At 48.3% G+C, this 17,618-nt stretch overlaps 1 protein-coding gene across 1 annotated transcript in view; it reads left to right on the top strand.

Moving 5' to 3' along the window:
- LOC139747282 (macrophage colony-stimulating factor 1 receptor-like) overlaps positions 1-17,618 on the top strand; it is a 214,050-nt gene that overhangs the window by 23,635 nt on the left and 172,797 nt on the right. The window contains exon 2 of the mRNA XM_071659390.1: positions 14,792-14,986. The gene's annotated coding sequence lies outside the window, so the exon portion shown is untranslated. The remainder of the gene's footprint in view (positions 1-14,791; positions 14,987-17,618) is intronic.

Genomic DNA, 17,618 nt, shown 5'->3' with positions numbered 1-17,618 from the left:
GGATGGGAGGAGGTCACCCTGGTCGTGAGCGTACGAGTCGACAGATGCGGACGGGGACGCGTCTCCAGTGTGAGAAAGTCGTGCGTTCCCAGGGTGTTGATGGAGTGCCACACCTCGGGAGGTGCTTCAGAGTGCCACACCTCGGGAGGTGCTTCAGTAAGTGTGAGAGCCGCCGCCGCCGAGGCCTTCAGTCAGCTAATGATGGCAGGAGACGAGAGGGTTCATGGTAAATACTGTGTCGATCAGAAGTCTCTTTTTAGTTTTCCACTAGACACGGGAAGGTTCCGACGCGAGAGCCACAAAAGATGAAGGAACCTACGTGGTTTAACATAAAAGAATAAGGGGAAGATATTAAGGTGAGAGAGAGAGAGAGAGAGAGAGAGAGAGAGAGAGAGAGAGAGAGAGAGAGAGAGAGAGAGAGAGAGAGAGAGATGCAGTGTGTGTGTATGCAGCGGTGGTCGTAGGACTGGATGAGTAAAATCCTATTCAGATGGTAATCCCCATTATACTTTATGGCACGGGAGAGTCGGCTAAAGATGACGTAACGGTGTTATTATGACCCTCGGCACCGAGCAGGCGGAGGGAGAGAGGGAGGCGGGTGGGCGGGTTGTTGTTGGGGGGAAGGATGGACGGTGAGTGGGTGTTTTAGGGTGGTTCACCGTGTAAAATGTGGGTAGGTAGGCTCCGGCGCGGGAAGATGCTTGAAGGCTTCGCGCGCGTATTGTATACGACGCGAAGCTCGAAGAAGACGGGCACGAAAGAATTCAACCCTCCTACACCCCCTCACCTTGTGACGTGGGGACTCAGCCAATTTCCCGTTGGGATAATCCTGTTTTCTCCATGGGCGCGTCCCCAAAGACACACACACACACACATACACACTTGTTCTCCTTGCCGTTGTGCCCCAACGTACACTCCTCAAAAAAGTCTGAGGAGAAACGACGGAGGGAAATGTTTTCTGGGTGAAGAAGCGCCCTAGCTCTCTCTCTCTCTCTCTCTCTCTCTCTCTCTCTCTCTCTCTCTCTCTCTCTCTCTCTCTCTCTCTCTCTCTCTCTTGACCTGAGCCGAGTTGACTTGATGACCGTAGGTCGTGATTAGTGACGGTATATTGTTTGTGAGGGTGGAAGGGGCCAAAACACACTCACACACACACACACACACACACACACACACACACACACACACACACACACACACCTCACCAGACACTTCAGTATGAACATATGTGAGTACCACTCATGGTCACGAGAAGAAAAAGAAAGCCTCATAAGAGGCTTTATATATTCGCGTGATCCCTGGTATGTGAAAGGGATTGGAGTTACGAAGGTGAATATATAACAGAAACTGTTCCTCCTCCTCCTCCTCCTCCTCCTCCTCCTCCTTCTCCTCCTCCTCCTCCTCCTCCTCCTCCTCCTCCTCACGGACTGTTCTTTGTGCATCTCTTACCGTGAACAGCCATTGGTCTTAATGCTCAAGGCGCTGGTCTAAACTGTCGTGCTGTTCATCCTCTGTATTGTCATGCGCCCCCTAGAATATGCTGAACGCGCCCCTTAGAATATGCTGACGGCCCCCCCCCCTTAGAATATGTTGACGCGCCCCTTAGAATATGCTGACGGGCCCCTCTTAGAATGTGTTGACGCGCCCCTTAGAATATGCTGATAGTTCCCCTAGAATATGCTGACGGGCGCCCCCCCCCCCCCTAGAATATGCTGACGGTTTCCATAGAATGTGCTGACGGTTCCCCTAGAATATGCTGACGGTTCTCCTCAAATATGCCGACTCTCTCCTAAGATGACCAGAAAGAGGAGAAGACCAGACTGGGGTTACACGGGCGACCCGAAAGAACTGGGATGACAAATGTGTTCTTTGCACTTCCAATATTATTTGGCCAGCGTCTGTGGTCGGCCACATCCCTCAGAATTCCCGGACGTCTTCGGGGCCGAGAAATGCGATAATCTCCGCGCCATCATTTATGTCCTAACTCGGACAGAAAAATATGAAAGGGAAGGGGGAGGGGGTAACGGGGTAACGTCCGAGCGATCACGCGGGCGCCCGAGAGCGCGCGCACGAACCTCCTCCTCCTCCTCCTCTTCCTACTACTCCTCCTCCGCCAGAAATAACGGCCACTGGGCATGATTTGTCAGGTGCATTCCTCTCTCCGAGGCGTTGTTTGAAGGGAGGGAGACCTTTACGATCCCCGCTCAGTGGCCCGGAAACGACAAAGCGACATCTGATCACCCGTTTAGGATCGGGTTGTTTTCACCTCATTACTACTAATTAGAGCGTGCATATGTTCATTGGCTTAATGATAAAACTGTGCTGATTGAGTGGGTAATTATTAAGTTGATTATACTCGCTAAGTGGATAATAATAACACGATACTCTGGAAAAAAAAAAATTTATGGCAATTTCTCGTATTCTGTTCGCTGATTGGCTAGTAATGAGCCTCGCCGGCCCGTAGTAAACAACGAAGGAGAAATATGCTCGTTTAGTGGCCATCGGCCGAGCCACCGAAGCTGATTGGTTACAGATGACGCGGCTCGCTAATCTCACTACCTGTCTCCGTAATAAGATTATATCGTTCAATCGCTACTACATTATGCTTTACGCGGGGAAGATGGTCAGTAACGAGTTTATGCGTACGCGGTTAGCCTCGCTTGAGTATGAAAAAGGAAAAAAGATATGATGAAATAGATGCATTGTGCGCCGCGTAGCCAGAGATTTTATGCACTCTGAGTGGTCGAAAACATTAATAAGCCTATTAGGAGGCAAAGAGAACATAGTATGCTCGGTGAGTGGACACTGATCAGGTTACAAGCAAGATGAAAGTAATGTATTTTGGAAGGTGCGCACTTCACCTTTTTTTTTTTTCGCTCTCTTTCCTCGAGCATATTTTCTTTGCGTCTTTGATTTTTTTTTTCTTACATCACTGTGTGTGTAGCGTGAGTGTGTATGTACGTTTATTTGTGTATGTGTACGAGTTCCATGTTTCTTACACCCGTGTATATATATATATATATATATATATATATATATATATATATATATATATATATATATATATATATATATATTTCTTTTTCTTTCAAACTATTCGCCATTTCCCGCGTTAGCGAGGTAGCGTTAAGAACAAAGGACTGGGCCTTTGAGGGAATATCCTCACCTGGCCCCCTTCTCTGTTCCTTCTTTTGGAAAATAAAAAAAAAGAAATGATGAGAGGGGAGGATTTCCAGACCCCCGCTCCCTCCCCTTTTAGTCGCCTTCTACGACACGCAGGGAACACGTGGGAAGTATTCTTTCTCCCCTATCCCCAGGGATATATATATATATATATATTTATATATTTTCCTTATAACGCCTTCCAGATTAGATTTATATATTTTCCCCCCTTGATACGTTTCTTCTTTTCGCCCCAGTATGTCCTTTGAGGGGCAAAAAATCACCTGTATTACCGAATCACTTTCACTTCTCCAACACAACAACCATTCGTGCACATATCCGCCAACTCTTCTCCAACATTGGAGCTCTCCCTCACCAACATTTGCCCAAGCTCTTCGCCACCATCTCACCAAGGCAGATACCATTACCTCCTGAACGCCAGCACTCGGCTAATACCCCACCAGCACTTCAACTACGGCAACGCCACCACCCTCCACTGTCCAGACTTCGATGAATATTTCTTTTTACATATATTTTTTTCCGCCTGTATTCCATTTACCAGGCAAGAAAAACCGTGGAGGCTTGACTGTATTTTAAAAGGCGACAGTTCCCCGATACAGTTCCCGATAGAAATGTTTTATGCATTGTATTGTGTGTGTGTGTGGCTGTGGGTATGAGGCCTGCCTCTTCCTCCCATCCGACCGCTCCTGCCACACATCCTTCAGTGATCGAAGGATAACCAGACACCAGAAGGATAGGACACGACACACGTATTTCACTCACTCCTGAATCATAAATTCTTTGTCAGATGATAGATGTGTGAGCGTCTCAGTTCCGCCCCGACAGTAGAATGATAGATTCAACGGTCTATAAGGGCTTGCTGGTGTGGCTTGTAGTAGCTTAAAAGCAATGGATTCACTGTGAGTGTACAGGGCGTCCGAGCGGTGGCTGCAGAGAGTGTTAGAGGAGGATCCAACACCAAGGCTCCAGTGGATTCCCTTCAGGGATTTATAACATTTGCTTCTCTCATTTTTTTTTTTCCTATGGATTCTCGGGTGGCTGACGCTCTCCATTCGCCCTCCCCTCTCGTCTCAGCTGCCACACGGGGAGTAGCTGCCGTAAATTTTCCAGAGGCGAGCGGTCGTGTTGCGCGCGTATCGGCGGGTGGGTGAAAGAGGAGGGGTAAGCACCCAAGGTCCCCCTCTTGAGCGGCTTCTTGGTGTAAGGGGAGGAGGAGGCGTAGGAAGAGGAGGGGCGACCGGCCGGGGGAAGGAGGCGCGGCTGGGGCCCCTCTGGAACACGGGCCACTCCTGGAGTGACAGAACTTTAGAAAAAGAAAGAGAAGAAGAATGATAATTGAACGGTTGTAGCGTTCCAGGGGATAAAACAGTTTTGAATATTCCGAAGGAGTGGTATCATTCCAGGAAGAATGAGTTCAGAGGGACTGGGGGAAAAAAACACACACACACTGGAGGGGAACGAAAGAATCCAGTGGGGAAATAGTTTTAAAGAAGGAGCGACTGTGGTCTCGAACAACAGCCCAGGAGAATTTAAACACAAGTGGAGAGCTCCGCTTGGTTTCCAGGCTGTGTGTGTGTGTGTCACTAGAGACGGCTGGAAAAAGCCTGGACCTCACTCCCAGTTCGTGTGTCGGTCTGAACTGGTGCTTCTGGACTGGTGTTCCGGGGAGGGCGTGTGTTTGTACGCGTGTGTGTGTGTGTATGTAAGAGGGACTAGATCACTGTCTGGATTTAACTTTCCAGGAATCATCTGAAGAGGGATTTTAGATGGATCTCAATCGTTGCCTGGCAACCAACGACACTTTCAGAATGTCCAACGTGCATCACATTATTATCCCCTCCCTCCTCTGTCTCTGCTGAAAGTTGATGTTATTTGCGGACGTACGGCAATGTGCAGAGACGAAGTTTCCACACCAAACCCACGCCAGGAGGAACCACCACCGCCCGCCCACCCATAAGAATCGAGCGTTACAGGAATGGCGGCGTCTTGATAAGTGATGGATGCCTCAAGAGAATAGGATGCACGAATTAAGTGTCAGAATATCGACACTACAGGAGATCACCCTGGCTGTTCGTATCCTCCCTCCTTCCCTTCCCTAGGGGCATTGTTCTGAATAATTTACCGGCAATACATAAGTAATGGTATTACTAATTTGCCCAGACGATATCCGGCGAAAAGGAGGAAAAAAAAAGAAAAAAAAAAGAGTTGAAATTTGTGTGTACATAGTTGACGGCTGTTTGATCTGATCCTTTCCCTCGGTGATGAGGATGGTGGGAGTGAGGGGGAGTGATGGTGAGGATGGTGAGGGGGGAGCTGTGGTGAGGTTAGTGAGGGGGAGAGATGGTGAGGATGGTGAGGGGGGGAGCTGTGGTGAGGTTAGTGAGGGGGGAGTGATGGTGAGGATGGTGAGGGGGGAGCTGTGGTGAGGTTAGTGAGGGGGAGCGGTGGTGAGGATGGTGAGGGGGGAGTGATGGTGAGGATAGTGAGGGGAGCGGTGGTGAGGATAGTGAGGGGAGCGGTGGTGAGGATAGTGAGGGGAGCGGTGGTGAGGATAGTGAGGGGAGCGGTGGTGAGGATAGTGAGGGGAGCGGTGGTGAGGATAGTGAGGGGAGCGGTGGTGAGGATAGTGAGGGGAGCGGTGGTGAGGATAGTGAGGGGGAGAGATGGTGAGGATAGTGAGGGGGAGCGGTGGTGAGGATAGTGAGGGGGAGCGGTGGTGAGGTTAGTGAGGGGGAGCGGTGGTGAGGATAGTGAGGGGAGCGGTGGTGAGGATAGTGAGGGGAGCGGTAGTGAGGATGAGGGTGATGGTCGTGAGAATAGTGGTAATGGAGAGAATGTTATTGATGAAGGGATGGTGAGGATGGTCATAGTGATGGTGAGGATGGAATTGGTGGTAGTGATGGTTGAGGGTAAGGCTAAGCCATCGTCATACGTCATACTCTTGTCGGTGAGGATAGTGGTGGTGAGGGTAGCGGGAGAGGGTAGGGATAGGGATGTGGGCGGTGGTGTTGTGGGGGTAGGAGTAGGGTTGTGGGCAGCGGTGTTGTGGGGGGATAGGGATAGGGATGTGGGCAGTGGTGTTGTGTGTGTGTTGTGTGTGTGTGTGTGTGTGTGTCTGTGTGTGGTGGTGAGGGCGGTAGAGTGGTGGTAGAGGATAGTTGTGATAATCATCGCGATGGTGGTAGTGGTGGTGGTGTTGGTGGTAACGAGAGCATTAGTGGTGAGGATGATAGTTGTAGTTGTGTGGTGGTTATAATGATGGTGGTGGTGGTTAGATAGATAATGGTGGTTGGGTGTTGTTAGCGAGATGTACTGGTGATCGTTGAGGACAGTGTTTACGGCGGGTGAGTGTGTGTGTGTGTCTGTGTGTGTGTGTGTGTGTGTGTGTGTGTGTGTGTCTAGCTGCAACGGTGATGCAAGATGGTCTCACAGGCTTGAAAAGTACGAGATTTTGAAGTAGAAAGTTAGGGATTGTCTTTGTTTAGGTGCTGGAGGCAGAGGGGATTTTGCCCGAGAGGTAGTGTGTGTGTGTGTGTGTGTGTGTGTGTGTGTGTGTGTGTGTGTGTTGGGGGGGTGGGGGGAGGACAAGCTGATATCTTATCTCGGGGAATGGCTGAAGATTGTCATGCTGGGGAGGAGAGAGCTGGGGGGTAGCTGTTCTCTCTCTTGCTTAGGGGGAAGACTGGGAGTAGGGAGGAGAGGGACTGTCCTCTTGCAGTGGGAAGAAGAGGGGGAAGGGCAGTAGTTCCAGTGCAGTAGGGAGGAGAGGGAGAAGGAACTGTCACCTTGCAGTGGGAAGGAGATGGGAAGGGGCTTTGCCCTTGCAGTGGGAAGGAGAGAGGAAGGGTCTATGCCCTTGCAGTGGGAAGGAGATGGGAAGGGACTTAGCCCTTGCAGTGGGAAGGAGATGGGAAGGGACTTAGCCCTTGCAGTGGGAAGGAGATGGGAAGGGGCTTAGCCCTTGCAGTGAGAAGGAGATGGGAAGGGGTTGTCCCCAATGCAGTGGGAAGGACGTTTTGTTTACGAGGGATTAAAAATCTCAAGATAATGTAAACGTCGTAAAAGATTCCTCGTGCGTGAAGGGTTCCCCCGTGAGTTAAGGGCGCGGCCGGGCCTCCACTGATTTAAATTCTGTTTGAAAATGCGAAATTAATGTCAAATTTCGATAATCTATCGACCGCGGAGGGAAGGACGTTTAAGATTATACCGTGGTGGTATTAGATATTCTGTGGTGGAGGACGGAGAGGAACTTTAGATTCTGCAGTGGAGGGAGGCGTGTGGAGCTCGGAATCATGGGTGGAGGGAAAGAGTGGCGCTTAGATACACAGGTGGAGGAGAGGGTGAAACTCAGGTGCTAAAAGTGGAGGAAATGATTAGTATCCAGGATTCCAAAATGGGAAGAAAGAGTGGAACTCAACAGTCGAATTGACAGTCTTGCGATTTCGAATTAGAGCAGTGATGTTCCTGTTGAAAATGGGTGGAAAAAAAAAACGACACTTGGATTCATAGTGTTGGGTTATATCTCATTACTTAATGCAACAGTATCTACTTAATTGCTCAGGTCGTGCTACCTGGCCGGTGGCATGATCCGGAAGCCCGTCTAGTTAGGGGTGAAAGTGAGCCATATCGCCCAGATGAGATGTAGCGGGATGTGTAGCCTTCTGTCTCCGTAGGTTAATGATGATACCCGGGTTTCGTCACCTTCGTCAGGAGTGCACGTCACCTTCGCCAGCGGTTCCCGCCAACTGTGACAAGTTGTAAATGAAAGTCAACACGATGTTCGCGTTGAGGTATCAATATGCAAATGTAAATAACCCCCTTGAGTTAATGTTTACATTTACAAATTTATCTGCTGAGCTGATGGAGGCGAGAGAGAGAGAAGAACAGATGTTTGTATATATATATATATATATATATATATATATATATATAGAGAGAGAGAGAGAGAGAGAGAGAGAGAGAGAGAGAGAGAGAGAGAGAGAGAGAGAGAGAGAGAGAGAGAGAGACTCCCAAGCACCTGTTTTGATGGGATGATGTACATGGATTGGGAAGTGTGTGTATGTGTAACAAGTGATAGATAAATAGATAAGGGTTTATTGGATTTAGGCAGCCATTCGGATGAAAGTAGACCGTTGAGGTATTACAGATGTGGTAGAACTGTGTGGTGATAATACTTATTTGTTAATTGATGATGAAAGACCGTAAGGTCAAGGTGGGGCTGGAGATGTCCACTCGCTGGGTAAGCATAGGTGAGGTGCACCTAGATAGACAAGGGGGCTGGTGTACAGGGTGTGTAATGGTGTGTGTGTGTGTGTGTGTGTGTGCGACGTTCTCTTCTTTTGTTTTGATGACTTTGAGGTGTTTTTTGTTTGTTTATTTGTTTGTGTGTGTGTGTGGATCTAGGAACAAGACATAGGGTTACCACAGGAGAGGTCCGATTTATTTGTTTGTTTTGATAAACCCAGACAAATCCATAGGGGAAAAAAAGTTAACTACTGCCCTCTTTCCCCCCTCCCTACACCCTCTACTTTCCCCCCTCACTCCCTCCCTCCTCACTGCTTTTCCCCTCGTTCTCCTGAAATGCCTCCAATTCTCATAGTCTTCCTTTTTTCCCCTAGTGGTATCTATAAAACGGAGGACGTGACTGTAATATAGTTGTGATCTGCGTCGTTCATCCTCAATCTTTTCTCCCCCCCCCCCTTTTTTTTTCCTTTTATATATATATCTTAACCCGCGGTGTTCCCTCGGACCAGAACGTTGTCATTGGGTCGTTCCACGGTCCAGAACGTTTCCCCAGGGTCGTTCCGTAGCCCAGAACGTTTCCCTACGGTCATTCCTTGGTCCACGACGTTTCGCCAGGGTCGTTCCTTGGTCGAAAACGTTTTCCCTGGATCATTTCTTGGCCCAGAACGTTTCCCCAGGATCATTTCTTGGTCCAGAACGTTTCTCCAGGGTCGTTCCTTGGTCCAAAACGTTTCTCCAGGGTCGTTCCTTGGTCCAGAACGCCATCCCAAGGCGATTCATTGGACTTGGGCCGGAACGTTCATCCGGGGCAGCCCCGTGTAGGCCAAAACGTTTCCTTTAAGCAATGCCTTGGACGGGAACGTTTTCTCCAAGGGCACTTCCATGACACGGAACGTTTTCTTCAGTCCATCACCTACTCCCCCTTGGGGCCGGAACGTTTTTTTTTTTTTCCTCCAGCAACTTCTTACGGAAGTTATAACAACAGAACTTCCTCTATAACTTAGCAGTTATAACAAAGCACCTCTCCACCTCAAGGCACTTAAAAAAAAGACACACGACCTTTTAAAAGAAAGTAACTACCACAAGCATTTAAAAAAAAAAAAATTGTATAACAAGGCATCCACCATCATCAAAAGCTCACTAACAAACACCATCATTGTTATGAACGCTAACGAGTTTATTCCACCTATTGCAAAATACTTGTTCAGTGCAAATATTTTTTTTTTTAAAGTCTGATCAAATTGGGTCATTATAATGTAATTGGGTAATGACAAAGAGGAGGTCAAAGTCGCAGGGGTAATTAGATTTTTCAGATTCCATTGCATGATGCAAAATTTTCAGCCTTTGCAAGTGATCCTGACGCTGTATTTGGTATATATATATATATATATATATATATATATATATATATATATATTTTCCTCTGAGTCCACGGGGAAAAGGAAACACGATAAATTCCCAAGTGCACTTTCGTGTCATAACCACATCATCAGAGGAGATACATGAAATATAGCAGTCAGTTGATATACAACGATGAGACGTAGCTAGGATAAATTGTTCTAGTGCCCTACATCCCAGGATTGTGACTTGAAACCCTTGGTCTCACCGAACTACGTCGCCTCAAACCTGGATTTCTTGTAATACATCGCCTCACTGCTGCCCATTAACCCCAGCATGTTCGTCTCCCTGGAAAAACGTCGCTCTCGCCTCCCCACAGCTGGTTAACCTCGACTGTTGTTCTAAGACAGGTAATCTCTCGCCTGTCCCGTTGCCAACCTCGACAACCTGTCTCCATTCGGGGGTAAACAAGCGTTATCCCGTCGTCCAACAACCCTTTAAACCCCCCCGAGCGTCGTCAGTCCTCACTGTCTTCACGCCGCGGACGTTTATACTCATTCCCAAAGGTATAAATCCTACGCGCCTTGACATTTAATCTCGCGACAATAGCCATTTAAATCCCCCCCCAACTCCCCCTCCCTAACTCCCTCCCTAACTCCCCTCCCTAACTCTCCTCCCCAAACATAACGGTCATCTCATTTTCGGCGTGCAACGGCCGTTCATCGCCAACGTGGCTCAGGGACGTTTAAATGCTACCGCGTGCGGACATTTAAAAAGTCGATGATCGCAGTCCCTTTTGGAAATTCATCGCTTACGTTTATTGATATTTGGCGTGCTGCAGCACACACACACTCGTTGATCACGGTCGTTTAACCTCGTCGCTTCCTCTGTCATTTATTCGTGGCGTTCGTTCACCGAGCATTTAAATTCATTGGTGACATGCTCGTCAATGTCATTTTGCCTTGGCGGCGTCCATTCAGAACCCAGGCGTTATTAAAAACAGTAACGACAGTTAGGTCGGTCCCGCCGGCGTTTACATCCCGACGCGCTCCAGCCAGTTTTTGAAATGCATCGCGTCGCAACGTTTTTAAAAGCCTTGCCGCGCGTAGTAACGTCCGCTCTCATTCCTGGCCGACTCACCGCTTATGTATATATAGATACTCACGTTACATGCGTTGTTGATACGTGACGCGCTGTGGCTATGCCAATTGGTCGCACACACGGCCGCCGGTTTAACACACTCGCCACGAAACAAAATGTTTCATCGCTTGTGGTGCGCGCCGGTCAGGCAGGCTAGCTAGCAAGCAAGCAGCCGTGTCCAGGAAATATATATATATATATATATATATATATATATATATATATATATATATATATATATATATATATATATACCTTCCTGCAAACCAGTCAGCCATCTGACCAACCAACCAACCTAGAATCCTGTCTGGCCCAATGTCAAAATACCTCAACCTGCTGCCAGGATAATTAACCAGTTATAGACCGCTGTAATTGCCCAAATAGATAATCTAATCCAATGATAGCCGCTTCAGCAGCCTCCCGCCTGCCTGCCTGCCTGCCTCCCCAACCCCTCTCTCCCCCCAGCCACTGATACTCTCTCCCCCAGCCACTGATACTCTCTCCCCCAGCCACTGATACTCTCTCCCCCAGCCACTGATACCCTCTCCCCCAGTCACTGATACTCTCTCCCCCAGCCACTGATACTCTCTCCCCAGCCACTGATACTCTCTCCCCCAGCCACTGATACCCTCTCCCCAGCCACTGATACCCTCTCCCCCAGCCACTGATACTCTCTCCCCCAGCCACTGATACCCTCTCCCCCAGCCACTGATACCCTCTCCCCCAGCCACTGATACCCTCTCCCCCAGCCACTGATACTCTCTCCCCCAGCCACTGATACCCTCTCCCCCAGCCACTGATACTCTCTCCCCCAGCCACTGATACTCTCTCCCCCAGCCACTGATCTCCCCCCCACACACCTAAGCAAGAGGTAAAAACGAATAAATCCCTATAATCGGGAGGTTAAGGTTGGGGAATCGCGCCGTGGCCACCGTGTGTAACGCGTAGCTTTTAGCTAAATATATATAGATGGTAATGATATGCATACGTAGATGGTAAACAAATAAATCCCGCCGCTTGGATACGTTCCTCGAGGAGGACAACGAGGTTTTATCTGAGGGCAAGATGGCGGGTTTGGAACGCACTGTGGGGTGAAGATGGGCTTTTAACGCATTAGGTAACCCTGGCGAGTTTTGAACGCACTAGGGGTTGAAGATGGGCTTTTAACGCACTAGGTGACCTTGGCGAGTTTTGAACGCACTATGGGGTGAAGATGGGCTTTTAATAAAACGCACTAGGTGACCCTGGCGAGTTTTGAACGCACTAGGGGTTGAAGATGGGTTTTGAACGCACTAGTGGTTGAAGATGGGTTTTGAACGCACTAGATGACCATGGCGAGTTTTGAACGCACTAGGAGAATGAAGATGGGTTTTAACACTAGGTGACCCTGGAGAGTTTTGAACTTACTAGGGGGTGAAGATGGGTTTTGAACGCACTATGTGACCATGGCGAGTTTTGAACGCACTAGGGGTGGAGATGGTTTTTGAACGCACTAGATGACCATGGCGTTTTGAACGCACCAGTGGTTGAAGATGGGTTTTGAACGCACTAAGTGGCGACGATGGCAGGCTTTGAACGTAATGGGGGTGACGATGGCGAGTTTTGAGCGCACTAGGAGGTGACGGTGGCGAGTTTTGGACGCACAAGGGTGGGTGACGATGGCGAGTTTTGGACGCACTGCGAAGGTGAGTTTAAACACAGGAACAGGTGACGATGTGAATGTGGTCGCAGTAGACGAAAATATTAGTTAAACGCGCTAGGTTGACATGTGAGCTGAACGTTGGAGGAGTCGAGGTAACGAGGTGAGCTCACTAGGGGGAAGGGTAGGTGAAGACATGAGTTGAACGCACCATGGTTGGTGAAGATATGAGTTGAGCTCACTAGGAGGTTAAGATAAGAACTGAACGTACTTCACGATAAGGATAAGAGCTGTGCATTGGTGACTAGGAGGTGAAGACACCAGTGGAAATGACTAGGAACTGAAAGTAAACTCTTGGGGTAATTCTGTGTCGCTTATTTTGGAGTTTACACGTGTTAAGGCATTTCGTTTTGGTTGGACGTATGTGCAGTTGGGTATACTGGTATACAGGAGGGCGTGGTAAAATGGGAGGCAGGGAAAGTACGGAATTATCTTTGAAGGTAGACTACTATATAGGGAGGACTTGGGGAAGTAAACCATAGTGGTGGAGGGGATTGGTAAACCACCATGACAGACCTCGGAGATAGACGGGGAGGGTAAACCACAGAGATAGGCGGGAAGGTAAACCTGATATGTTAAAAGGGGAAGGTAAACCACTATGGTAGACGGGAAGGTATCCCACTATAGTAAGGAGAGGGTAAACCACAGGAGAGACATAGCAACGCAGCAGTAGAGCAGAAGCATAGCGGTATAGCAAAGGCGGAGCATCGCGTTATACAAGAGTTTTTCCTCTGATTCTTTTTTGTATTGGTAGTGCGATATATGTAAATACATATATAAAGAAAAAAGTTGGTAACACTGATGTTTACCAGGAGGTAGGAGGAGCTCTCTCTCTCTCTCTCTCTCTCTCTCTCTCTCTCTCTCTCTCTCTCTCTCTCTCTCTCTCTCTCTCTCTCTCTCTCCCGAGGCCGGGAATAATACTTCGTCTTGGCTCCACGCGTTGGACCGCATGTGTGTGTGTGTGTGGGGTGTGTGTGTGTGTGTGTGTGTGTGTGTGTGTGTGTGTGTGTGTTGGTCTCCTGAGAAATACATTTGAAATTGCCTCGCGTCCTATACGGGCCGAAGAAGGAGACGAAAACAAGACATTTATTATAATATGTCTGACACGTCGGGTGTTCTCTGGTCCACCAGGCTAACAAACCCAGCTGTTGTATCTCGTGTTGTACTTGATGTTGTATTACCCTGCAGTAGAAATACAGCGTGTGTATTATTATTTTTTTTTATTGTATAACGCCATGAAACTCCCACCCCTCCCCTCCTCCCATTTCTCTCTCTCGAGGGATCTGAAACGCCACTCTCTCTCTCTCTCTCTCTCTCTCTCTCTCTCTCTCTCTCTCTCTCTCTCTCTCTCTCTCTCTCTCTCTCTCGAGGGATCTGAAACGCCACTCTCTCTCTCTCTCTCTCTCTCTCCTCTCTCTCTCTCTCTCTCTCTCTCTCTCTCTCCCAAGATTGCGCTACGGTCAGCAGCAGGGAAAAGACGATGGAGTCCCGTTTGAAGTGAACACGCGTTATGAATTCCACTGCCTTGGATTTTCTCCTCTTGCCAGTGAGTGATACGTGTGTGCTGAGCGCCCACCAGAGTATGATATCATAACGTATCTACTCCCTGGCTCCGTCGCACGTTATCATACCTCAATTGTACATTCTCCTTTGGACACGCCCATTTGGTGTATTCTGTTACACTGCTCACCCCACGTCATTATGTATGTATGGAGAAACTGACCCCGAAATTGTTTACGTCCTGTTTCTCTGAGTTAACGACAAGCCAGTAGTTAACCCAGTTCGCATATTTCAAAGGAAAACATAACGTCGGTCGTATCCACAATTATGTGTTTATGCTAACTGGAATTTATGATTGTACGACAGAGCTAACAACGCGTCAGTAATGAACGAGACCTTTAAGTGTTCCTGGTCATTTATAATTGCCTTGTGTGATTGCCTGGTTCTGTCTAGGAGAGTCGTGAGTGGGTTGGTGGTTAGGCAGTCAGCAGGCCGTCAAATCCTCAGTGTGTGACAGGTCGTTGTGAGGTGAGGGTGTAGGTACAGCAGCTCTCACTTCTCCTCACCTTACCCCCACCCTCTCCGTGGTTGTAAACAGGTGTGTGTGTGTGTGTGTGTGTGTTTTCTGTGTAACGTAATTTGTTGGCGCAAGTGTATTTGAACGCGTTGACTGTTGGCGTTCTCTTCCAGATGACTTTGAGTGAGGAATCTCCTCCCCTCGAGTATGGATGTGTGGAGGACGTGGGCACCATTCACTCAAGAGAATAGTACTCCTGGTGGCTTGAAGGCTAAGAGGGAACGAAGAAACAGCCAATTTCCGTCGCGCCTTCTCGACCATTCTGCACTGATGATAGAAAACGGAGGACTGGAGATACTACGTACATGGTGAGTACAAGTCTTAGATCGTTCGCTCGGTAGACGAGGCATTCTCTGCTTTTTTGTTATGCCGGATGTTGACAGTTTTGAACACTGGTTGACTACGTTGATGAGAAGGTATTTCTCGCTTAGTAGATGATAAGATATAGATTTGTTTACAGTCTGTTTGTAACCGTTTCGATGAGGGGCGTGCGTCCGGCATGGTAAACAGGTTTGCGTCACCCGTACGTTATAGATCAGCTGGGTCAGTGTTGTTTGCTTTTGGGTGTATACTAGTGACTTAGGGGATTTTAGATGATCCGAGGGAAGTATGTGTATTATACCTGCAGTCATAACTAGGTAGGTGTAAATTACACATACAATAATGACTGGGGAGTAGCTTTTCTAAGGGAGTGTATCGTAAATTTGACATGACGCCCATATGTATATATATATATATATATATATATATATATATATATATATATATATATATATATATGGCATGGCTCTTGTGATAGAGTGCAGAAGGTGGCGAAAGAGTTCGGGAGAGTCTGAAAAAAGGCGAAAGTTAAAGAGTTAATGTTAATCAAGGTAAGATGATGAGGTGCAGTAGAGGTGGTGTGGGTTAGTGGCAGGTGGATACCGTCGGATGGTCCGAGCCTAAGTTCAGATGGGGACGACGCTGGAGGAGGAAGTTGAGTGCTCTAGGAGTGGACGTGACAGCTGATGAAATGTCCCCGAGGACAATATGCGGCATGAGGCGGGCGCTCGGAAGGTGTAAGGAATGATAAGAGTGAGGGAGAGGTGTGGTGGTGAGAGGACGCTTGATTTTGAAAGAAGAAAAGGGTCGACCACAGTGCGCTGAAGCAATCGGACGTACGACGAAGAGTGCCTACGCGTCGGAGGAGTAGGGAGAGCGGGAGATCGAGTGAGGGAAAAGGAGGCGTGGAATGCAGGAGGCGGTCAAGTATCGGGACCCGAGCATTCGAGAAGACGAAGAGGCGTGGAGGGATGGCATGAATAAGATCATAGTGGTATACGTACGGGAAGGGCGACGTGCTGTCAGTGGGCTGAACCAGGTCAGGTGAAACGATCAAGGTTAACTTTAATCCTTTAATTATACAGTGCGAGGATCCCTTTTATCAAGCTTTGAATCCCTTAAGTCTGAGAGCGACTCTTGGTCTAACGATTTACTTTTAATAAATTCATTGAAAAGTTTTGAATTATCTCCATCCTCGTCTACCACATATCTTTTTTTCACAATTTCTCCCTCTCACCTTTCTTATCCAGTTGTATCCATGCCTCTTGTCATTCATGTGTGTGTGTGTGTACCAGTATACAGTCTCATTAATCAGGCACAAAGAATGCAACATTCGTTCGAGTGCACGTGACACATAGTTCGTAAAAGATTTAGACATTCTCCAGCATGAATAGTGAATGCAAAGACTTACAGAAGTAGAAAAGAATAATTATATTCAAATTTCACCGCGAGTTGGGTGGGAACATTAAATGCAAGTGAGGACAACTACATATATTTTGATACTTTGGAGGACCAACAGGTGAACAGACGAGCAACGGGTTTGACTAACATTGTTGCTGCATTTGGTCGAGTGACATTGAAGACGACGAGAGTGCACCTCAGTGGAGAGGGGGTTTCCCACTTGCTAAATGCACCTCAGTGGAGAGGGGTTTTTCCCACTTGCTAAAAGCGCCTCAGTGGAGAGGGGTTTCCCTCTTGCTAAATGCACCTCAGTGGAGAGGGGTTTCCCTCTTGCTAAATACGTCAGGAAGACGGGAGTGATGTCTCAGCTTTTTTTTTGGTAGAGCCTTGCTTAGGTTTAGCTTAAGAGGAGGATAGCCTGAAGGTGTACCCCACTGTATAATGACAGGTTATGCCGATTATGTTCTCGTTCCGAGACTTAGCTTACGAGTCAAGGTTAGCATGATAAGACTAGGTGATAGGAACAGGCTAGAGGACTCCACGGAACGGGACGGTGACTTCAAGGAAAGGACCAGTTGCTCCAGTGAATTGGCCAGCAGTGGCACCAACGGACGGGTCAGTGTTTTCCAGGAACGAACCAGTAAGAACCAAGGAACGGGTCAGTATCTTCCCGGGACAGACCATTGGTGTCTCACAGTAAAAGCCAGTCTTTTCCTCCGACGGCGCAACATCTGCAGGGGACAGGCCAATATCCCCCCCCTGAGAGATGACATGTCTCTCTGTCTAAGGTGTGAACGAATGTCTTCCTTGGTTGCTCATATTCTCTCAGAGTGTACCAGAGTCTCTCTGGGTGAACTAGTGTCCACCGTCTCGTATAGGGATCCACTGTCTCCCATACTGGATCATTGTCATCCATAGCTATCCCCTGTCTCTCACGGTGGATCACCGTCTCTTCCAGAGAGAAGTCCATCGTCTCCCCGTGGTGGATCACTGTCTCTCTCCCAGGAAGGAAAAGAGTCTCTCAGGACAAGCCAGTGACTCCAAAGACTGCCCAGGGGATTTTTTCCTCCCCCTGAACACACCGTCTGCCCTGGTGACTACACCTTAGGCCCCCTCATACTGGACAGGTCGTAACCCAGCACAGCTCGGCAGTGCCCCCTCCTCACACACCACCGTAAAGATATACACACATTGACGCCACAACAGGAGTAGAGGTAA

The sequence above is a fragment of the Panulirus ornatus genome, chromosome 68 (assembly GCF_036320965.1).
Source record: "Panulirus ornatus isolate Po-2019 chromosome 68, ASM3632096v1, whole genome shotgun sequence".
Lineage (NCBI taxonomy): Eukaryota > Metazoa > Arthropoda > Malacostraca > Decapoda > Palinuridae > Panulirus > Panulirus ornatus.
This window is presented reverse-complemented; position numbering and strand designations above follow the sequence as displayed.